This window comes from Balaenoptera physalus (genome assembly GCF_965194825.1).
Source record: "Balaenoptera physalus genome assembly, chromosome: 5".
NCBI classification, from domain to species: Eukaryota; Metazoa; Chordata; class Mammalia; order Artiodactyla; family Balaenopteridae; genus Balaenoptera; species Balaenoptera physalus.
Genome location: NC_138884.1, coordinates 97,088,575 through 97,113,588, shown reverse-complemented (window position 1 = coordinate 97,113,588; position 25,014 = coordinate 97,088,575). Strand labels below are relative to the sequence as shown.

At 40.9% G+C, this 25,014-nt stretch overlaps 2 long non-coding RNA genes across 2 annotated transcripts in view; both read left to right on the top strand.

Annotated features, from left to right (window-relative positions):
- LOC309662139 overlaps positions 1–25,014 on the top strand; it is a 165,446-nt gene that overhangs the window by 84,902 nt on the left and 55,530 nt on the right. The window lies entirely within an intron of this gene.
- On the top strand, positions 941–23,316 carry LOC309662156. Its single transcript, XR_014264546.1, has 2 exons — positions 941–1,013; positions 9,320–23,316. It is a non-coding gene; the product is annotated as an uncharacterized lncRNA (long non-coding RNA).

The following is a 25,014-nucleotide window of genomic DNA, read 5'->3' as shown; positions in this document are numbered from 1 at the left end:
ACAGGAGACAAATAGACAAATCCTATCAGCACGAATGTGTTTTATGGGTCAGATGTCTAACATGATCTCTGTAGCTCTGACCCCTGGTGGATTTATTATCTGGGTCTTATAGTCCTTTGGTGTCTTGAAGACTATAGTCCGTAAAATGTGTGTTGGGTAAGACAGCTAGCGAGATTGCCATTCCTGATGTGCTATAGGCCTATAACTCTGCCAAGAAGGTTCAGAAAGCTGTAAATCTGATGTGAATTTATAGTGGCAGACTGAAGTGTAGCCAATGACAAGATGTAGCCATCACTTACTAATGGGATTGCTGACCATACCCAGACCCACAGAGCTGGTCTATTATGAGTTAAAAGTAACATTTTTAGTTTAAACTGCTCTTAACCCAGACCAGCTCTAAATATTCACCACGTATTTATTCACCTCTGTGGCTTAGAGTTTTTCCTGACCCACATCTTTACCTTTCTGTGCCAGCATTTCATTCTTTATCAGTAATGATCTTTCTGGAGCTGTTTGATCTGTCTGTGCAGTGACATATGATATTTGAATAAACTGCTATTTATTTCCTCTCTGGCTTTGCACATGGAGCTTAGTGACATGTTTCACAGGAGATCACCTGTGATGAGGACAAAGGTCAGTGGAAAGCTGTTCAAACAAGAGAGGTTTGGCCTCGAGGAGTCCGTCTGAACCTCAACTCTTGACCTGTCCATTGACTGTGTTTGCTAATTGGGTCTTCAGTGCAAAACAAAGAACAGTGCTCAGCACTGGTAACTATTTGTTTAGCCAGAACATGAAAATCAATCTACCAATGACCAAAAGGGCTTAGCAAACAACATCCCAGTGGAGTTGGGTGTTTTTGGCCTGGGATTCAACAGATGTGGTCTGAGAGCTCCTGCAATCTGCATGCAGATGCGGTTCACATAATTAATGCGATGTTTGCTTCCTGCATGAAGATTTTCTTCATGATATATAGGGCTGATGAGAGATGGATAGAGAAAGCAAGGGAGCCTGAGGTTAGTAGAAATAAGTGACCTTGAAGGTTGTCTGGGTCCAATTGAAATGATGGTGTACATTCTGATGTCTTGCGATGTATTCTTTTCTTTAATCAGTGAGATGTGAAGGATTTTACAGCTTGTGATGGAAGATAACGCAAACATGAAACAAAAAACCTTTTTCTGAATAAATTCCTCCATTAGACTCTGAGGAAGTAGCTTGTCTGGCTGGCAGGGAACAAGGTCAGAGGAACCTAGTGGCTTCTGGGTCCCTAAGTTTCTCTTGCTATACTCTTGCTGATAGCCTTTGAGAGAAGTTAAACAATTGATCTCATCTGAAAATCACATGGAAAGGAGGAACGTTTTTATCACACAGAAAATGAAAAAATAAGCTCTTGACTTTTCTCAACTCAATGCTGTCAGATCCAAAGGAAATTAAAAGAAGCATATGTTTGGCTTTAGGAATCCAATTAAGGAAATACCTTGGAACTTAGCCCCTAGCACTGGACCTTATTAGGTAGAATTTATTAGAAGGATCCTGAGTGGCAGGCATCTCTTATTTTCTTTTTCCCATTTAAGGTGGGAAGCTCTTTGCTCCTTTCTCAGATGCTTGTTGGTAAAGCAAGTAGAAAACGGGAAAGCATATTTTAATTAGGGGGATATTTGCAAGGCTTGCAACAGTAAGTTACATAGGATCGCTCCAGGAAGACGTTTTTCTTAATAACAGCACCTCTTTGTCCTGCTGTAACCTTTGAAATTTATCCCTAACCAATTCAAGTTTACATAATTTCTTTTTAACAAAGGGAGGAAAGAAGAGAGAAAGTAAAGAAGGAATAAATCGAATGTAATGTGGCAGATGCTTTTCTTGCTGCTTATAACTCTGGAAAGAAGCAATATGAAGCAGTAAAACTCTGCAGATTTTATTTGGTTTATTATCTCTGACTGCATCTCAAGCTGTCTCACTGCTCCGGTTTTAGACAACACATGACATCATAATTGCTTCTGGCATTTTACAGTAATAGACACTGGTGAGAGTTGCATGAGCACCCTCCCCCCTCCCCTTTTTGATTACTTCTTTGGAAAATAGCAACCTCTCATTTGAAGAGCATGCACATTTTGACTAAGGTAGTTTCCCACCATGTTGCCTGCAGAGATAGTCTGCCCTATTTAAGTTCGAAAGCAGCTTTCTCCAATCCAACAAATAAATTCTCAGCGTTTCACATTGCACCTACCAGCGTATTCAGTGCAGTATACCTGTCCAAGGTCCTGAGCAATTAGCAAAAATTAGCCAAGACCAGGGCAGCAATTAATCTATCCTCAGAAAATCCAGATCCCCAAGGTGATACGTTGGACGACTTTGTAGTAGTTCTGAAGTAATATTTAGATTCTCAAAATATATGGAGAGATTTACTTTCCCTCTGCATGGATGACCTCTGTTACGTGCTGAAGACCCAGGTAAGGAACCAGTGGCAGGGAGATGGCTAAATGAAGTCACCAATGCAAATCTGAGTTTATGACTGATCCGAGCACTGGATGATAAGGACATCTTCAAAAACATGTGAAGCTGATGCAGACTTTGACTGCCACGCAGCAGATTAGCATTGTTAAACTGTGTCACAGTCCATACAGTGCCTGGCTTGAATATTCATTATGTTCTTTAATCTTGCTGAGTAAACAGATCTAGATTTATGAGCAAAGGAAAGGAGCTTCCTTTTCAAGGACCAGTGTGTCCAGAAAGGCTTCATAAAGACATTCATTCATTGTGAGAGCTGGCAGGATTGGTAGAGATCATTTAAACCCCTCCTTTACACATGGGGAAGGAGAACCAGAGATGGTAAGTTACATCAAAGGTCACATAGCTATTATGTAGTGGTGTTCAGACTGGTTTTCTAGTCTTCTGACTTCTAGAGAATTTTTCTTCTCATTGCAAGCACCCTTGCAACTGGGGAACAGACTATGAACCTACAAACATTTTTCTGCTGTCCTGCAAAATCACATAGAGATAGCGGTCCTGAGCTGCTTTATATGTTTTCCCTTGGACACCCCTTCACACTGGCCTGTGGGAGGAATAGTATGAATTTCTCCAGCCCTCCTGCTACCTGAACCACAGCTGGAGTGTTCTGACCTGGCCTTCTCTCTGCCTCATCAAAGTGCATCTCTGGCTTATTCCTTCAAGACCCTCCTCTCACTTATGGCTGTAAATAGTGTGGGCATAAATAGTCGTATATCACAATGTGAGGCCAGAGCCAATTGGAAGTAAACACCCTTCTGCGTATGCAGAACCCTATAAATCTCTTGTACGGTTCTTAACACTTTCTACTTTGAATTATCATCTTATAACTCATATAATTCTGCTCTTTACTATATTGCAAGTGGCCAAAATTGGTATTATTCCCTCGATTTTATAGGTGAGTAAGAATTTAAGAGACTTATCCAAAATAAATGAAAACTAACTGACTGGCTGCCTGACCAGTGTTGAAACCAAGATGTCTAGTTCCTAGTCTAGTCTTATTTCCAGCCCCACGTTATGCCATCTCCCTACAATGCCTGGCACACAGACAATAATTAATACTTTTGTTTTGAATAAATGAAGCAAAAGTTGACTTCCATATACCTCCAATTTGATATTCAGAGATACTTTAATCTCAGGGTCCTGGAATGAATGTATCGTTTTCCCTTACAAATCTGCTTTCCAACTTTTGTTCCTTATTTTCCAAGAAGACACCCTGCTTATCTATCTATCTGGCCAAAGCAAAAACCTGCAAGTCACCGACAATCCAGGGAATCCTCCCCAAATCTGGCTAATTCTTTCCTCTGTATCTTGGTTCCCATCTTCTCTCTGCTGCTGCTATCCTAGATCAGGTCCTCATTATCTCTGGACTGCACTCATGCAGTAATCTTCTTAGAGGACTCTCTCCTTATGGGCTTACCTCTCCTCAGAACTGCCAGTTCTAATTCACAAATCTGATTATGGCTCTCTCCTCCATCATGGAGCCCCTTTTTCAAGGATCAGACTCTTAAGCATGTCATACCTTTTATGAAATGGCCACTGCTTGTTTTCATAGAGTTATCTCTTGCCAGTCTGGACTTCTCACTCTGAACTCTAGCATTATTGAATGGTTGTCATTTGTTCCACAGGTCCTTTCATACTTCTAAGTCTTAGCAAGTGCTCTTCCCTAGAATGCCCTCTTGTTTGACAGAGTTGTACCTACAAAAATGATAGTTTGAAGACATGTAACCAGTTCTTCTATCGTTGAGGTCCATGTTCTTTTCACAATGTCAAAGTGGCATTTTAAAAGCTTCTGGGATTTTTGCTTTGGGCAAGTGAGACACCGTATATGCTTACTAAAATGGTTAAAATTAAAAAGACTGACTATATGAAGTGTTGGGGAGGATATAAAGGAAATGGAACTGTCATACATTGCTGGTGGGAAGGCAAAGTGGTACATTTCCTTTGACACTTTCTTTAAAAGTTAAGCGTATTCCTACCTTATGACTCAGCCCTTACAGTCTTTGTTATCTACCCAAGAGAAAAAAAAAATATGTCCATACCAAGGCTTGTACACCAATGTTCATAATGGTTTTATTTGTTATAGCTCCAAACTGAGAACAACACAGGTGTCCATCAACAGGTGATAGATAAACACACCGTGGTATATCTGTATAATAGAGGACAACTCTGTAATAAAAAGGAATAAACTATAGATATACTCTACCATATAAAAAATGTCAAAATACTGGCAGTGAATGATACAAGACAGGAAAAAACCCAGTAAATATTGTGTGGTTCCATTTACATAAAAGTCTAGGAGGTACATACAACCTAATGCATAGTGACAGAAAGTTGATCACTTCTTACCTGGGGAAGGGGATACAATGAGGAGAATTTGGGAAAGAAAAGGAGGAATGGATTAAAAAAGGCCATAAGGAAACTGTTGGGGATGATGCATTTGTTTATTATCTTCATTATGGTAATGCTTTAACAGGTGTTTACATGTGGAAAAACATTACATCTGTACATTTTAGATATGTGTAGTTTATTGTATATCCATTAACCTCAATAAAACTGTTTTAAAAATCAGGTTATAAAATCTAAAAATAATGAATTTTTCAGTTGTGAGAATTTCAGACGTTTTGGTGAGTGACACGATCCTGGTCAGAGACTCCTTCTTTGCCCTTGTCTATCTGTACCACCTAGGAGTAAGGCTTGTCCCAACTATAGCTGTTGACTATTTCAAGTAGAGTATTTTCTATGAGTAAGTTTCATGTCTGGAAATGAAGAAAGAAGTGGAACATCTTGCTGAAAAGGATTAAGAAATACCAGATAATTTTATCTGGGATTTTCTTCCTGTATTAGTTAGGGTAGGTTAAATGTTTTAACAAAAGGACCCAAAACACCAGTGGCTCAGGACTGTAGAAACTTGTTTCCCATTCTTTGCAGGTCCTTGGCTGGCAGTACTTCACATGGTGATTCAGAAACCTTTATCGTTCCATCTGATGGTTCCACCATCCCTCAAGACCCAGTGTCTTCTCTTGTATCTTGTCAGCAGGCAGAGGATGCGCGGGTAGATGGTGGCACTGGAGGTGCTACGTGGCCTTGGGCTGGAAGTGGTGAACCTCACTTTTGCCCATACACCCATACATCCCATTGGCCAGAACCCACCCTCAAGACCACACTCATCATCAACAGGTCCAACTGCGTATCCAGGAGAAAAGGGAAATGCCTACCAGTCTCTATCACACTCCTTGATACTATCCTCACATCTACATTTCTTAAGAACCCATCACCACCGTTTGACAAATACACTCATTCATTATTTAATAAATATTTTTGGTGCACTCCCCATGAGAGAATACACCATAGACCTGGTCCCCATCCTCATTATATATACAGTATCACAAGGGGATATGGTGCACACAAGGAGAAGGGAATATTAAAAAGACACATTTATAAGTGATTCATTATAATTGAGGTAAGTATTACAAGACGAAGGATCAGAGCACCCATGATCTCTGTATGAACAAGATGAACACTTCACTCATCCAGCTCTTTCTTATTGAACACTTAAGTGTGGGGAGTTGAGCTGTCCTGGTACAAAACATCCAGTCCCATAAGTTCCAGTGCCCTCAGTGGCTAAGGTTGGTTCAGTGGGTTGTGTGGGCTTCCTGGTAGAGGGGACTGGTGTCTGTGTTCTGGTGGATGAGGCTGGATCTTGTCTTTCTGGTGGGCAGGACCACACCCGGCCATGTGTTTTGGGGTGTCTGTGAATTAGTATGATTTTAGCAGCCTCTCTGCTAATGGGTGGGGTTGTGTTCCTGTCTTGTTAGTTTTTTGGCATGGGGAGTCCAGCACTGGAGTTTGCTGGTCATTGAGTGGAGCTGGGTCTTAGTGTTGAGACAGAGGTCTCTGGGAGAGCTCTCGGTGATTGATTGATATTCCGTGGGTCCAGAAGGTCTCTGATGTTCCAATGTCCTGAACTCGGCTCTACCACCTCAGAGGCTCAGGCCTGTCACCTGGCCGGAGCACCAAGACCCTGTCAGCCATATAGCTCAGAAGAAAGGGAGGAAAAAAAGAAAGGAAGAAATAAAATAAAATAAAATAAGTTATTAAAATAAAAAATTAAAAATAAAAGAAGAGAGCAACCAAACCAAGAAACAAATCCACCAATGATAACAAGTGCAAAAACTAACTAAGATAACCATATAAATCAGAAACTAGTCAGTCGCATACAGCAAACCCCAAGTCTACAGTTGCTCCCAAAGTCTGCCGCCTCAATTTTGGGATGATTTGTTGTCTATTCATATATTCCACAGATGCAGGGTACATCAAGTTGATTGTGGAGATTTAATCCGCTGCTCCTGAGGCTGCTGGGAGAGATTTCCCTTTCTCTTCTTTGTTCGCACAGCTCCTGGGGTTCAGCTTTGGATTTAGCCCCACCTCTGATTGTAGGTCATCCTCTGGCATCTGTTCTTCACCGGGACAGGAGGGGGTTAAAGTGGCAGCTGATTCGGGGGCTCTGGCTCACTCAGGCCAGGGGGAGGGAAGGGTACAGAGTTCGGGCCGAGCCTGCAGCAGCAGAGACCGGCGTGATGTTGAACTAGCCTGAGGCGCGCCGTGTGTTCTTCCGGGGAAGTTGTCCCTGGATCACGGGACCCTGGCAGTGGCGGGCTGCACAGGCTCCCTGGAGGGGAGATGTGGATAGTGACCTGTGCTCGCACACAGGCTTCTTGGTGGCGGCAGCAGCAGCCTTAGCGTCTCATGCCCATCTCTGGGGTCCACGCTGATAGCTGCGGCTCACCCCCATCTCTGGAGCTTGTTTAGGCGGTGCTCTGAATCCCCTCTTCTCACGCACCCCAGAACAATGGTCTCTTGCCTCTTTGGCAGCTCCAGACTTTCCTGGACTCCCTCCCGGCTAGCTGTGGCGCACTAGCCCCCTTCAGGCTGTGTTCACGCAGCCAACCCCAGTTCTCTCCCTGGGATCCGACCAAAGCCCAAGCCTCAGCTCCCAGCCCCCGCCCACCCCGGCGGGTGAGCAGACAAGCCTCTCGAGCTGGTGAGTGCTGGTCGGCACCGATCCTCTGTGTGGGAATCTCTCCGCTTTGCCCTCTGCACCCCTGTTTCTGTGCTCTCCTCTGTGGCTCCGAAGCTTCCCCCACCCCAACCCCTGTCTCTGCCAGTGAAGGGGCTTCCTAGTGTGTGGAAACCTTTCCTCCTTCACAGCTCCCTCCCCCTGGTGCAGGTCCCGTCCCTATTCTTTTGTCTCTGTTTTTTCTTTTTTCTTTTACCCTACCCAGGTACGTGGGGAGTTTCTTGCCTTTTTGGGAGGTCTGAGGTCTTCTGCCAGCGTTCAGTAGGTGTTCTGTGGGAGTTGTTCCACATGTAGATGTATTTCTGATGTATTTGTGGGGAGGAAGGTGATCTCCACGTCTTACTCCTCTGCCATCCTGAAGGTCCTCCTCCAGGAGATGAGCATTTTAATAGGTAGACTGAGGAAAGACACGGCCCTCACCAATGCAGGTGAGCATCATCCAATTCACTGACAACTCGAGTGGAACTAAAAAGGAGAGGAAGCGTGAATTTTCTCTTTTTGCTTGAGTGGAAGCATCCATCTTCTCCTGCTCTAGAGCATCGACTCCCTGGTTCTCAGGACTTCGAACTTGAACTGAATTGTACCACTGGCTTATCTCGTTCTCCAACTTGCAGATGGCAGATTATGGGACTTCTCAGCCTGCATAAGTGAAATGAGACAATTCCTGTAATGAATTCCCCCCCGCCCTTTTCTCTCTCTTATTGATTCTGTTTCTCTAGAGAACCCTGACTAGTACACCATCTTTCCATGCAGCTGGGTGTGGCCATGCGACAATATTTATCAGTAAAATGTGAGCAGAAATGATGTATTCAAATTTTATCTCTCTTGCTTAAAAGAACATCATTGCCCCTGGATTCCTGCTATTTCTCCTTCCTCTGAGCTCTTTTATGGATGTACCTGTGACTCAACTTCAACTACATGGATAAGGACAATGACCAAAAAGATAGGGCAGAACCAAGGACGGAAGGAGTCTGGGTCTCCAAATGATGGGGACACACCTGGACTGCTCATTTCAGGAATCTTATGTCGGAAACACATACACTTTCATCTTATTCAAGCCACATTGTTTCTGGGTCTTTTCCTTACCAGAGCTCAGTCTTTACTCCTAAGTGATTCTGAGAAATATAAGAAAATAGAATGACTTTCCAAGGAGAGAGAGCCTTTCCTGCTGCAGTGATCAGGGGGTGCTTCATGGTGAAGGCGACATTTAGGTTCAACATGTTTTAATGGGTCAAGGAAAGGGGACTTCAATGCAGGGATGAGCCTAAGTAAAGGTATGGGACTAGGAAAACATCAATTAACCACAAACTCACATCATCACACACAGTAGAGACAAATTCATCCTCTTCTCCCTCCCACCATGCAGGATGTAAAGTTCTCTAATTTTAGAAGTGCCTTTTTTTGTTTGTTCCAGTGTAAAGATGTTTAATAACCTGTAGGGTTGGCAACATACTTGAAATTACTTTTAGACCTTTTGGTGAAATTTGCCATTATAATTAATCTTCTTGTATAGTACTACTCATAACCCCCAAACCATCACTGCAGTGAAATGAGGATAATTGAGAAAATTGGCTCTGTGACTCAGCTTCAAGTCTCCTGATGGCCTGGGTAGCCTGGGTTGTTTAGAATTTGGGGCATTAATCCTCTGAACATCTCTCTATCATCTACTTGTACCCCTTTCTGTGGGTCAATGAGTACAGCTTACACTTACCTTTAAAGAGATTTTCTTTGTTCCAGGCTGAATTGTGTCCTCCACACAAATTCATATGTTGACGCCCTAACCCCAGTACCTCAGAATGTGACTGTATTTGAAGATGGGGTGTTTAAAAAGGTGATTAAGTTTAAATGAGGCCTTAGAGTGGTCCCTAAACCAATGTGACTCGTATCCTGATAAGAAGAGGAAGCTTGGATGCAAGAAGAGACACCAGGGATGCATGTGCACAGGAGAAAAACCATGTGAGGGCCCAGTGAGACAGAGGCCATCTGGAAGCCAAGGAGGGAGGCCTCAGATGAAACCAAACCTTCTGACAATTTGATCTCAGACTTGCCAAGCTCTGGAACTGTGAAAAAATAAACTTCTGATGTTTAAGCCACCCAGTCTATGGTATTTTGTTATGGCAGCCCTAATAAACCTGTATATCATCCTCTTACCCTCTTCTCTAAACGTAAACCTTGAGATTCTGTTATCTTTGAGCTTGTTGTCATGACAGTTTGCTTTATAGTTTAGAAAATGTTTGTTATATACAAGATCTCATTCTACTTTAGATAGCTGTGAAGTAGACTTCATGCTATCATTATCCCCATAGATGAGGAAAACTGAAGTCCAGGAAAGGTGTTGGCTTGTTTGCTTGAAGTTTTGCCAATAGATCATTATGGAACCAGCAATAAAGCCCAGGTCCCCTGAGTCTACCACTGGTGATTTAAAAGATCAAACCTCCTCTCCTGATGGTAAATTTGTTTCTACAAGACTTTGCTGGCAGTGTCCCCATTGCAATATAGAGAGGCGTGTGTTGGTTCTGGAGCCATATTGCATGGGGCTAAATCCTGGTGTGTCATATCCTAGCTGTGTGACCATAGGTGAGTTGATCATTTTGTGCCATAGTTTCCTTTTTTACAAAACAGGGATAAGAATAATGCCAACCTTATAATATTTTGGGAAGATTAACTGATATAATATAAATAGCATGCTTACTATGTGTCAGTTCCAATCATTATTATTATTTTCTGCTTTATTTTGATAATCTAAGTCCTGAAAATTCAAGGCTAAATCTACTCAAATTCCAAATGAGGACCCTCTAGGGAATTCCAGATTCTCTAAATTCCAATGCTTCCTCATGAAAGGGGAACTTCTAATAGAGAGAAATCAGTACTTGTAAAGATTTTAATTAGTCGGAACCCAATGACACGAAGCCCTAAACTGACTAAAATTCCTTTCTTTAACTTTGTTTTTCGGGGAAAGAAACAAACCAGGAGAGATACTTGATATTTATTCATACTGTTATTAATGGTAATAACCATTAATAATTAATTCATATGGTAAGATACTGTTTAATGAGCACCAAAGTTGTGTAGCATATTCTGCTGGGTGCTGTGAGGGACACAAAGATAAACCAAATTCTTATTCTGTCCTCAAGCTGTTTACAGTTTAATAGCTGAGAGAGGACATAAGTTTAATGTAAGGCACAGATAATAAGAGCAATGAAAGGGTTATAAGTATTTTTTCAAATTGCAAGAAATCTGGAATTTAGGGGAAAATTTTTTTTCAATCAAGGCAGATCACAAGCTCAATGGATTTTGGGTTCTGTCTCCTAGTGTCTGTACAATGAAACTAATGCTAAGATGGTGATCCCTGAGGGCCTGCAACAACCTCATTTATTACAGCAAGATTCACTTATGGTCTACTGGACTGATGTAGAAAATGTTTGCAAACAAAGAAATGAAACAAGATATTTTTATTCTTGCATCACCCAGAATCACATCACCAGGATATTCTGCTCCCATTAGCTATGAGACTCCCTGACCTCGCCTGCAGGATAACAAAACACTTTTTAGTGGCTTCAGAAGTTCTGTGTTTTAGGAATTTTAAGAGGGCTGTTGCAAAAGCTCTTATTGTTTGACTAGACAGATTGGCAAAAACAGAGAAAAAGATACGTGATAAATAACAAGGATAGTTATCTCTTGATCTTATAATAATTATAATAGGTGGAGACAATATTATCACTTCATCTTATAGATTAAGAAACTGAGGCACAGAAAAATCAAGTACCATGCCCTATATCACACAACTAATAAGTATTGGGGTCAAGAGTCTAGATAATTCCAGCAGTATGCAGAGAAAGTATACTTAACCCTGCATTATACTCCTAACAATAGTGCAAAAATGAGCAAAGCAAATGAAGAGGCAATTCACAGGTGAGAAACTGTAATGGACAGTAAACATATGAAAGGATAGTTAGCTTTTCTAGTAATCAGAGAAATATTTAAAAAAATACCAATGTTAGCCTTGAGTATCATTCAACTCTGTTATTAAAGCAGGAAAGCAGCCATAGAAACTATACAGAAAATGAATGTAGCTGAGTGCCAATAAAACTTTATTTACAGAAACAGGTGGTAAGACAGATTTGGCCAGTGGGCTATAGTTTGCTGACCTCTGCATTGTGATATTCTGTGGAACATGATATAAATACCAAAAGGAACAGATAACGGACAAGAAGGAGTATCCCAGATATAATATTAAGGAAGAAAAATGCAAGTTTCAAGGTAGTATGTCCGGTAGAATGCAATTGTTGTAAAGAATTGTACAGCAAAATGCACATGACAGTTGCATGTTGAAACATGTCTTTCAACATGTATATTGAAATATGGGTATATGCCCAGATTAATATATGGGCATAGTGCACTGGAGCAAAATGTGGGCTGTGAAGACAGATTAGGTTTTGACCCTGTTTCTACTAACTGTTTGACCTTGGGCAATTTAATTGCCCTTGCTGAGATAAGTCTCCTTACATATAAAGCAGAGATAATAATATACTTCTTCTTGTTGTTATGAGAAAATATGAGTGCCTGCACAGGGTCAACACCCTACGTACATGTGGTCAGCCTCACAAAGAGCAGTTTTACTATAGTTGATCTACATGTCCTCCGTTCCCATTGGGTCTTTGGCTGTTCCTGTGCTCTTTGTGGCTGTTAACATTCTCCTGCTTCTGTTCCCACTGGTAACAGGCTTCTCTTTTCCCTGGGGTTGTCTGCCACCCTCTTCTTTTCCTGCCTCTGCACCTTCTTGGCTCTCAGCTTTGGCTGCTCTTGTCCCACCTGAGTCTCTCTCTAGTTACCACATCTCTTATAGAGAATGGACACCTTTGGTGCATATTTCCTGCTGCCCAGGTATTTAGAACAAGCATCACCACGCTCAAAAAGTGTCTCTCACTGATGACCCTGAAATCCCGTGACTCTAGGCAGACTCTGGGTACCTGGACGCTCCTCTCCTTAGGGTGAACGTCTGCCATTCATCATCTCTAAGCCCTACATCCCTTCATATACTTTTTGACCTCATTTTTGTTCTTCACAAGAGTGTTCATCTTGGTGTCCGAGGATCTAACCATCTTCCCTCAGTTCTCTTCCCATTTCTCCCTAGAGTTTTACAAAGGGAACTCTTAGTAAACTGTCCTAATATGCTAGAATTCGGGAGAGCATATATACCATAAGCATTTCCCCACTTCATCTGAAGTACTCAGACCTTTGCTATATGCTGCACTTAGAATTTTCTTGGAAATTGTGGGGTGGGAGTGAGGAAGCAACCCTTGAAAATGAATGTATTTTTCTTCAAGTTTTAGCATTTTTGGCTGGTGGCAACAGACTTTGCTATCAGTTAGAAATGACTGGGGTGTAAGGTTCAGGAAAACTTCTCCAGGTAACATTCATAAGATATCAATTTCTTCTGCTACCTCAGCTGCATCAGGTGACCTTCCCTTCATGTGAGATTAGTTGCAAAATTCATGTGTGCCTGGCTTCCTGAACGTTTACCATCCCCTAATCAGAAAACAGAAGGTTAAAGCTTGTACTTACACTTTCTAACCTCTCTGAAGAAGTTTGGCTTTTCTTTTGTTGAACAGGAGGCTTTCCCCAAAGGGGAATAATGAGACCTGACCTCCACAGGGTCCAGAGATCACAGAGCAGACTGCATAAGAACATGACATTGAAAATTCACTCTGTGCCCAAGGGAAAAGCAAGCTTAAGGACCAAAATCCTAAACAGATTTTTGTTCCCTACTCATCCAACTAAACAGCTCTTTGTTTTTTCTCAACTTTTTACCCTCATTCTTCCCATTGGGAGTGTTTGGTCTTGGAATTCAGGCTGTTTGTTTGACTTATTTTTTATGTGACTTGGGAAAATTACCTAACCTTTCTGAGCTTTAGTTTACTTTTTTTTTGCAAAATGGAATAACCATAACTGCATCAAAAGGAAGTTATAGACAACTGACATTGATTGAGTTCTGACATGTAGCATGTATTTTATACGGTAGTGGACTTCCTTCATCTTGTGTGATATGTGACATGCATTCTCCTTCCCTCTGATAGCATTTGATTTCCTGTGGGAGATTTACCTCTTCCCCAGGTATGTGTACTCTTGGTGGGAATGTAGATCCAGGGGTCTCCTTTCTCAACCCTGGAGTTGATGGGGTCCTTTTTGCCAGATCTTTCTTTACTTCACCCAATATACCTAAAGGAAAGTCACATAATCAAATGTGGTTAATCAGACCTTCTGGTTTTGGGATCTTAAATACTGAGCAAAGTAGCTGGAAGATATAGCTAGAATTCTTTCCCTACTGGAGCCTCCACTGTGGTACGGTAGTGTGCTTCCTGCCATGAACACTTTCTGGGAGTCTTTAGCTGGTGAGAGCCCTGTCCTTTAGCTTTCTCAGTAATCTTTTTACTTCCTCCATTTTTTCTCCAAAGCTTTTTTTTTCTTCAAGTCTTTTTTCACTTGTTTGCAACAAAAAAATCCTTATTTACATACATGATCATTATTTTATTTGATTCTGACAATAATCCTATGACGTAGGTACAATAGCTATTCCCATTGTCCTTATGAGGAGACTGGGGCTCCAAAATGTCAAGTAACTTACCCACATCATGTAGTGAGAGGAGAAAATTAAATAAAGGAATGAAAGATTAAAGAAGATAGAAGTATTTGAAAGCAACTTGAACAAAGTAGGCACTTATCAACATGAATTAGTTAATTCTGAAGTTAATTCTGAATCTTTGAACTCAGTGAAAAGTGACTACCTACTATGAGGGGAAAAAAATGTAACATACCCTGTATGAGAAAATATAAAATAAAGTGGTGATTCAGTGGTTTATAATTTTACACAAATATTGTTCATTTCTCAAAACTTGGGCTTTTTGAGGGCATGTTCTTTGCTCTGGAATTTCATTGCATTTCTAAAGAACATTAGAAAATTTGGGCACTCAGGTTGTAATGAACAAGGTCTATTAGAAACAAGCCACAGAGTTTGGATTCAAATCCTGTTCTTGTGGCTTAGTATGGTCCAGACCTTGACATAACCATTGCCACAGCTTAAAGATCCTGCTGACACCTTTGTTTTGCAATAAGCAAGAACAGTCACCGAGCCCTCCCAGTCATTCCTGGAAGAGCATATACGACAGCAGTCGGGGGAATGTTTCCAAGCTAATTATTTAACAGAAATTTCACAATATAGCAGCAACTACTCACCAGGTGTTTGAGACTGGTAAAGGTCTAACAGCAGGGCAACCATTTCAATAAACCCTGTTATTAAATTTATCTGGACTTCTGTATATCTCAAGAGGCCAGTTTGATTTATTTTCAGGCATATTTTCATTTAAGCAACTTTGGTTTTTGATTCATTTATTGCATATACTTGATGCTCTACTGATATACAATAAAACCCCAGGCCCTTGAGTGTTGATTATGCATGGAAACATTTTTTAATGGAATAAATTCCAAGGGGAAAGTTGAACAGTGTCTGTTCTTTTCCTTTCCTTCTTTAGGTGTTTTCTACTTTTCTTTTTCTTTCTTTACTTTCTTTAAAATGTTTTTTAATCCAAGGCTAACATAGAATGGACTCCAGGCTCCCTGTGGGCGATTGTGTCAGATTAAATCTGATGTTTTCCAAATGGTCATTTTAGTCATTTGGAAATGATGAAGGATTAACACTGGGTTAGTATAATCAGCATCGTGCTCTCCAGCTTGCTTGCAAGACTATTTTCCATCTCAATAAAGTGGTGTGGACTTGGAGTACTCAGGGATGGCTTGACTTCCTGACTGTTCTGCTCGGTCAATATATCAATAATAGGGGGTGGAGGGAGGCTTTTCTGTCTAACTTAACCTCTGGCCTTTGCACACATTCACTCTTCAGCTGAGTCCCTGATTATGCTGGGGCTGCCTTTCACATGCACCTCTTGTTAAGGTTGTGACTGTGTTTTAAAATAATGAGGCCAGCCTGAACGAAATTGCCCTGGGGAAGGAGCAGGCTTCTTCCATGCTCAATAATACTTGGGTTTGGGCTCTCATATTCTCATAAAGTTCTACTTTCAGAATTTCCCTGCAGCTTGGCCTGCCATAAGTGCCGAGTGTCTCCTCTGATGGGGGAAACTTTTCTTTATTGGATAGGTATCCTCAAATGTGGTTTCCAGTGTCCTTCTGGGGGTGTCTGCTGGCAGAATCGGAACATACATTTGTCCTCTGCTTAAAGGACACTCTTTTGGGGATGATTTATTCTACAGAATAATTTGCCCAGAGGAACTTGGGAAAGGGATTTGAGGCAGTTGTATTTATTCTCTGTATAAAGAATAAGTAACATTCCCTGATAATGATCAGTGTACTGAAAACATGTCTTACACCAAAATAACATTACTGTCACAGAGCTCTAAAGAAAAGTTTACAGTCTTTCTTTATGGGAGGAATTGCAAACATAGATTTTGTTAGTTTTCTTGAATGTTAACCCATTACTCTGAATTTAAGGTGCAACTATAAGGGTTAAAGGGGATGATCATTATACTTACGACATAGGGAATATAGAATGCATTTAAGGCATTTAGCATAGTAATCACACAATGAATGTTAATATTATTGCTATTACTCTCCTGAAAGAGAAAATATTTGTAGAAATGCAGTCGAATTCATTGCTGTTTTATATTTGACTTTTAGACATTAAAATACATGTTTTCATAATTTATTGGATCATAAAGCCCTAGATATTAAATGATTTGACCAAAGTCAATGTGGTGGTTGCAAAAACCATGTTGTAAGTTCTTTGACTTTCCTCGCATCAGGAAGTGGAGCCTAGTTCCTTTCTCCTTGAATATGGAAAAGCTGTAGTGGCTTGCTTCTACTAAACATTTAGGAATGAGGGATGTGAAAATACACGACTTCCCAGGTCATAAAAGGCAACACATCTTGCTCTCTCTATCCCTGGCAACACTCCCTCTTGGAATCTAGCTGTGATGCCTCAAGGAAGTGCAGGTTACGCATAGGTATTTGGGCAATATTGCCTATTGAAGTCCCAGCTGATTGCCAGTGTCAAGAGCCAGACACATGAATGAGGACAGTTTTGAGATGTCTCTGACTCTAGCTCCAGGCACCTTTGGACTCCAACTGCATGAGAAACCCTAAATAGGACCCACCTCCAAGCCCTGAAACTTCCAAAACTGTGAGAGGAAATACTAATAACTGATTACTGTTGCGTATGGCATTAAGTGTGATGTGGTTTTTTAGTCCACAATAGCTAACCAAGATAATCAAAGTACCGTAATTAGAACTCAGTTCCTTTGACTTTTGTCCATTGTTTTGATTGCTTTCTTAAAATAATTTCTTGGCTTTCATTTAGTTTAAATTAGAATTTACAAAACACTTTTATTTCAGGTATACTGAGGCTCTTAGATTATTTTTAGAAAATAAGATACCTGGGAAGGCTATCAGAGCTTATTTATTTGAAGCTCTTTATTATACAGATGAATAAATTAAGCTTCAGAGAATTCATTGTTTAAGACCACTGTAAGTGGTAAGATGCAATGATTATTTAGAACTTCTTAAGTGTCTAAGTGCTGCATTGTAGATGGCAATGATAACAGTCATAAGCAATGGCACTCAACCAAGTTGTTCCCACACTCAATTGACCGACAATGCATAGTAGGTTACTATCAGGTTCACTTGATCAAATAATTTGGGCTTCTGCTTGATTTTGGAAGACCTGAATTGTGCCTGAGGAATGAATTTATTTTCTGGTATCCACTTCATTTTGTGCTTTGTTGACAGAATCAAAGTACTCACTTAAATGCATACAGAAGTGCACACGCGTAGGATTATTCATTTGTATGCTTTTACATTAGAGTTTGAAAGCATTTTTCCCTTTTCTCTTGGAAGCTATTGGAAGAAATGGATTAGAAAATTGAAAAATATAAAAGACAGAATCAAGGTGTGTGAAAAACAGGGTGTTTGCTGAAGAAGGCAGTCTTCTGTGGTTGGGTGAGGGAATACATCTTGCATTGTTGACAGCACAGCGGTCTCTCAGAATCCTGGGGGAAGATTGCAAGAAGGTGATGGGGAATTTCTATTTTTTGCTTTTGCCCCCTCTGCATATATCTGCCTGAGGGATAGAAAGTTAATCTCAAGTTACCCAGGTTTTTTTTTTTTCTTTTTTCTGCTGTTGCCAGTGCTTTCTGGTGGCTTCTGCTCCTCTGTTTCCCTGAGGCTGAGCGAAGGAGGAGGCCTTGAGAGGCCCAGGTGCCACCACGTAGAGCACTTGATATGTTAAACATTGAGCCAGTTCTTCTCCGCTGACTGCTCAGCAGTCTGGGTGCAATTTTACTAGTGCTCAAATACCCCTTTCTTAATGACACATTCTTACATGTCTAAACCTTTTACAACCTTAAAGTTAGGTGAATTATTATGGGTTTTTAAATATCTTTTGCTGTGATTTTGTTCAGCGGTTGATGGGTTGATTTGTGATCTCCATAGATTGTATGTGCTTTTCCACCAACTGTTAGGGAAGAAGAGAGGACACTATAACTTTTGGATTTGTCTGAGGTCTTAGCATAGCTAGACATGACCAAGGAGAGGGGGCCTGGCGGTGTTTTATTCTTTATTTTCTTGGTCAGTGGCCCAGGATATAGTAGAAGTATCTCTGATTACAAAAAGAGAGTAAAATTAGCTACCTTTTTCCTGGTCCTATGATTCAGAGATTTGAGTCATATGAGAAAAAAATCCACTTTGGTGTGAAGAGACCTACCTAGGTTCAATCCCAGCTCCATCATTTATGAGACCCTAGTATGTTACCTAACTTCCCGGAACCTTAGGTTCCTCATCTCTAAAATGAGAATAATACTAATAACTTTATCAATTAAATGATATGCAATTCAGCAGCTATCATTCAAACACTTGGGATTTTTTTTTTCTTTTGTGACTTTGCATTGCTTCTTGATAAAATAATCTAGAGCAAAATTTGAATTGAATATACTGATAATCAAGCTGAGAAAGAGAAAATATGATAATTCCATTTTTATTTTATATTTAAAACAAAACTTCAAATTTAAGAAACTTTAACTCTAATGAAAACAGAAATTTTATCGTCAGAATCTCCTCTGTGTTAAAAGCTCAGTTTCAAAAGTCTCTTTAAGTGTGTCTCCTCCCCTCTCCTCACTCACACACAGTTTCCAGGGAGAAGCAGTACTTTAACCCATTCTGTATAAATTAGTTTCAGATAAACTTAAAGAAAATCCTCCTGATAGTGGTATTACTTTCACAGCAGAAGATGAAAGCATATTACTACAGTTATGCTACACATTTTTCAAAGAAATGACTCCTGCTGAGTTTCATTATTGCAAACACTACACTTGATCACAGGAATGTGGCCAAAGCCCAGTGGCTGAAGGGGTAGTGCACTGTTACTTGTACAGGATGAAGCATGCTAATTATTAGGATGGGTGAAGCAATGATAAATATCCCTGCTCTCCTTTTTCTTCCACAAGATTGCAGTTCTATAAATCATCAAAACGCAGTCCAATTAAATGTATGGGTGTGAACTTACAAGGCCTGATCCCTTGCATTATAGAAGGAGGACTGAAGTTTCTTTCTTCTAGGTTACATTAATGATCCAGGGAGAAAGTGCAGTTGTATACATTCTAAGTATACAGAACAACGGCGTTGCATCTAAGGTGAACATCTCCTGTTGTTAAGATTACCCTTGAAAATCCTTAGGAAGGCAACTCACTGGAGGCTGTCATTTGTGTCATGAAATCCACCGCAGCCTGTTTTTCCTCCGGTGTCGGAGTAGATGGATCTTGCTTTGGTCGGGCACCAGGGGAAGATGTTGGCTTGCCTTTGGGATAGGTTGTGCGAACAGCAGCTCCCCTTTAGCCCTACGTTCACACAGTGGTGAGGTGAGAGCTTACACTGGAGAGACACACGAATCTACTGAGAGGTGGCCAAGTCCCAGCCAGGTCACTCTCATTCCCAGGCACAGGAGCAGGGAGCAGGATTTTGGTTGGGATTAATTACATTCCTTCCGTGGTTATTTCTGTACCTTCCTGTCTCTGTGACTTTCTCTTTTTTTTACCTAAGAGCTATCTTTAAAGTTTAAAAAATTAAATGCGCATATAATAGAACTTCCCTGAATATGCACTGAACTCTGTCATTATTTTTAAATTCCTCTGTTTTCAGATTCAGGATTTATTAGCATTTCTGACTGACGTCCTCTTTTATCCCTAGAGCTCAGAGTCCGTCAGAGAGGCTGATAGAGGATGATGCAAGTTTGCTGAATGGCTGATGTACAGTCTAGGCTCTCCAGGACATTGATCCTTACCAGTGTCTGCTCAACTCAGCAGGGGACCGCGGAGCTTTGTTAGGTGGTCTGGGGCTGTCTCTTTTGTTCAGAAATGTTCAGCCTTTTCCTCTGTCATAGTGAATAATTTATTTAATACAGTCAGCTACAGTCAGGCACACAAAAGAAATTCATTTTTGTTTCATCAAAGCAGAGACAAACTGTCTATTCATTCTGGTAAAGATTTTTTTTAAACAGTGCCAACTAAGAGGAGTTATGTCTTTTGGTCTGTGAACTGGATATTTGGTACACTGAAGTTGAACCTGGAAACTCTAAAGGTTTGAAGTAGCATGGAGAAGTGAAAAGAGCCGAGGACTTGTAGCCAATTGAATGTGACTTATATGCCAAGATTTAGGTAATGAGAGCTGATACTTATTATAAGCCAGATCCTGTTATACGAGCTTTTCATATATTAGCTAATCCTTAATCTTCCCCCAAATCCTATGATGTAAGGCTATTATCTTTATCTCCATTTTAAAGTAGTGGAAGCAGAGGCAGAGAAGTTAAACAACTTGCCCCAGGCCACTCAACTAGGAAGTAGCAGAACTGGGATTTGAACCTAGGCAATCTGGCTCAGTTCCTATGTATTTAACTGCTGCCTCTCTGTTTCCCCTTCACTCTATCTCATCTAATCCTCATGACAACTCTGCAATGCAACTACTAATATCTACAGTTCAAATATGAAATTACAAAATGAGCTCAAATTCACCTGCTTCTAACAGACACATTCAAGGCTTGGGTCCAGGTTTCTCCAAAAAGTAATAATTGTCAAAATACTGTTTCAAAGAGGCGCCTGAGTTGAAGCTGTGGCTATGCCTCATACAAGCTCCGTGATCTTGTGTCCATCACTTATTCTTCTGGAGCCTCGGTTTCCTTATCTGTAAACTGGTGAGGATGATACAGTTCTGCCCACCTCATGGGTGTGAGGATACAAGCAGGTGAAATGATATAACAGTGAAAACTTGTTTCTTTCCCATGTCCTTGGCAATGAGCAAGGGAGCCTGTTTGGGTCATTCCCCTCTTTCATTTTCCCAGAGATTATATAGCGAACTGCATCCTGGAAGAGCACTTTCCTAAGCATAGAAGTTACTTCCCAGGAGGGACTTAGGTGCTGAAGTACTTGGATCTGCCTCATTAATCTACGTGGTAGAGAAGTTTCTAATTTTCCTGACTTTGCTTGGGAGCCCAGGCTCAGGTACCACCTGGAGGATAAAGGGAAGCTACTTAAAATAACACCAGCTATTTTTGTAAAAATGATAAAATATTTTGAGGAAGAGAAGTGGCTCCTAAAACAAGCTACTATGACAGTTCCTCTTGATGAAGAAGGTTTATTCTCATGACACGTAACTTTATAATCTGGGCTACTAGAAAACAGAAGGCCCGAGGATGCATTTATGACATCGTATAAGGGCTGATGTTATTATAAAACCTCATAAAACTATTGACAAATATTCTTCAAAATCTAAAAGTATGATTGTGGGAGTCTTAGGGTGGAGGTAAGTGAGGGCCAGAGTTGGGCTATGATTGTGAGGAATGGGACTTGCGAGTGATAATCTGGTATCAGTGGAGGCAATGGTACCAGTGGTAGGCTGATTTGTAGGGTAGATGGGGAGGTAGGCTGGGTCCAGATTCTAGAAAAGGGCAATTAAAGTGGAACTTAACTTCATTTGCTCTCAATAGCTCCTGGGACCATGTTCATACTAAATTCCTACATCAGTTATCTACTGCTGTGAAATTATTCTGTTGGTTGGTTATGTGGTCTTCTGTTGGTTTTACCTGTGCATATTCACATGGCTGCATTGAGCTGGAGGGCTGGCTGGAGGTTGGGCTCAACTGAAGAGCTGGGATGGCTGGGCCTCTTTCTCTACGTGGTCCTTCAACCTCAAGGAGGCTAGACTGAGCCACGGTGGGGACAGCATTACAAGAGGACAAGCCCCAAATGTATAAGCTCCTCTCAAGTCTCTATTTCTGTCACGTTTTCTGATGTCTTATGGGCCAAAGGAATTCATGTAGCCAAGTTCAGAGTCAATGCAAGGAGACTCCACACTGGTGTGAACATTGGGAGGTATTCACTGGGGAGATTAATTTAACCATATATGATTGTCTGCTCTCTGTTCTCTCCCATATGCAAATACACTCATATCTTTTAAGACCTTCTGAGTCTCACCTAATTATGACATCATGGGAGAAACTTATGAATTCATGATTTGAATCAGGTCTAGATGTGGATAAGGCCTTATGGGTGTCGTTCCTCTTAATCTGGAGACCTGCGAACTACAAAGAGATGTTACCTGACTGCTTTACCCAATATACAATGGTAAGACAGAGGACAGAGTTAAGATAACCACTGTAGAAAATCTCGTTCGGAGGGAGAGGATATATGTATACATATAGCTGGTTCACTTCATTGTACAGCAGAAACTAACACAACATTGTAAAGCAGTTATACTCCAATAAAAAAAAAATCTCATTCAAAAAGGAGAGAAAGGTAGTATGTGAGGGTGATATGGCTGTGACATCTGTCATGCCATTGATCGCCAGGGTTGATTCGGCTGATCTGGCTGGCTAGGCAGGTGGCCCCTTCCTCTGTAACTGCTCTGTGTGCATTCATCCCAAAACTGTGTGCCCAGTGGAAGAGGATGACCTTCCCTGAGAGAGGAGGATCATTCTTTGGTCAAGAGCATATGAATAGCTGAGCTCCCCTGCTAGACCCTCCAAACAAGCTCTCAAGGTCCATTTGTAGGGGAATGCGGGGTGGTGAAACTCCTGAAACTCCAGATACATCCAAATGAGGCACTGCCTGTGGCAGTCTGCCCTTCTTTAGAAAAACAAAGCAAGATAAAATGAAGCAAAATACTAAAAGCAGAGGGGTAGGAGCAGCTCAGAGCAGTCACGGGTCCAGAGCATCTTTGAACTCCAGCCAGGCACAAATTGTCAGGGCTCCTTATTCCAAAGAAGGGAATGCTGCTTGCTGAGGGCCCAATTCTGCCCCTGGGAGTGTCTTCCTAATCCGTTGTTCTCTGTGGCTTCTGCCTCTACCCTCTGGTCTTTCTTTTTCCAAAAGAAATGGCCTATGTTTGCAGCTAAGCAGCTCTCTCAACCTACTTCCTGCTTGTAGAGCCTGTATTCATTTTGAACTGTCTCTACCCCTGTTAGTCCAAGCTGATACAAAGCTTTCACATTTGGCCACTCAGTGGGAATTCTCTGAATCTGACTGGGTTCACCTCATGCCCCTAAAGTCACATACATAATTCTTTTTGAGACAGACCTCTCTCTATTTTGGGCTGAGTGTCAGGGTGCTGTGGGACATTGCCTTTAAGATTTTTAGAAATTCTTTATTCTAGTTGAGAGGATCTAACTAGGCATTCTGCTGAATCCTTCTGAGGTCTTAACAAAAGGTCTTATAAATAAACTTATGATTTGATCTCAACCCTGAGGTCATTTCTCACTTTTTGAATCTTTTACTGACTAAGATGGGGAAAATGTGAAACAGTTTTGTTTTTCAACCCATTGCATCCTGGTTCTTCTATATTTCCTTGAAATTCTGCTCACAAACTGAACAGTTCGCTCTGTAACTAATCTCTCTTCCTTACACAAAAGACCCAGTTGGCGCTTTTAACATTCTGTCTGGATATCTCCTTAGTGAGATGCACAAGTCTATGTTCTATCTTCCAAATTAATACAGGCAAGAGTTTTGCCAGTTGACTTTACTACAAACCATGAGCCACTATCTTCCCAGCCTCCAGAGGCAGCTTTTACACTGTGGTAAACAGAATAGTGACTCCTTTAAGAGATCCATGTCCTAATCTTCAAAAACTGTGAATATATTACATTACCTGACAAAAGGGACTTTGCAGTCGTGATTAAGTTAAGGATCTTGAGATAGGGGAAACTGTCCTGGGTTATCTGGGTGGGCCAGATGTAATCATAAGCATCCTTATAAGGGAAAAGGAAGAGGGAGTCAGGATAGGCAGAGCGAACGAGAGAGAGAGAGAGAGAGAGAGAGAGGAAGAGAGATAGATACTGATTTAAAGACGATACCCTGATGGATTTGGAAATGGTTGAAGGGCCACAAGCCAAGAAATGCAGGCAGGATCTAGAAGCTGGCAAAAGTTAAAAAAGGAATGCAGCTCTGCCCACATCTTGATTTAAGCTCTGTAAGACCCATTTTAGACTTATGACATTAGGAACTGTAACACCATAAATTTGTGTTGTTTTAAGCCACTAAGTATGTGGTACTTTGTTACAATAGGTGATTGGATCCATCCCATTGAGGAGTTCAAATAGTTAGAAGTTTGAGTTCAGAGATTCCCAACAGCATCTGGACTCAGAGAAACAAAGATGGCATTGGCATTGCCTTTTCTTTCTTTCTTTCTTTTTTTTTTTTGAGCCCGAGCAGCCAGTTGGAGTTTCCAAGTTTTTACTAGAATGCATGGTCAGCACAAAGAGTAGTTTAGTACTCCACTAAAGCATCTGTGAGCTATTGGTCTCTAATGGGATATTTTAAGCATTTTCTACCTATCTTGGTCCCTATTCAATCCTTCTTATCCACTAAAAAAATTTTAAAATTCGAAAAGAATATTGTTTGGTAATGCAGTCTGGCAGAGAAAGAACTAAGATCCGTGTACATTAGCATAGCTAAAATTTGTATTATCTTAACCATGAAATTTTAATAAATCAGTCAACAAATGAAATTGGTGTGATAGAGTCATAACCTGAAAGTTTTTTGTCTGTCAGTTTCATGCTCAGATAATTATTAATGATGGCTATTAATGCATTCATGTGAAAAGACGCTAATTCATAACAGAGAAGTAGCAGCTCTCACTTATGATCCAACTCTGGGGCTTGTGGAATATAAACCAATCAATGCACCTGAATACTAAATGTTTACCGGGGCAGGCTTCAGGGACACGCTTGCTTGTACAATTTGCTCACCGACCAGAACAACCCAGGAAAGAGTCACAGCCATTCTGAAACCTTTAATGGTTTGACAAATGGACATATGAGCAATTTATAATAAGCTGCTCAAGAGTTCCTAATTTAATTTCTTATTTTAACTACTGTGAGAGTTCAG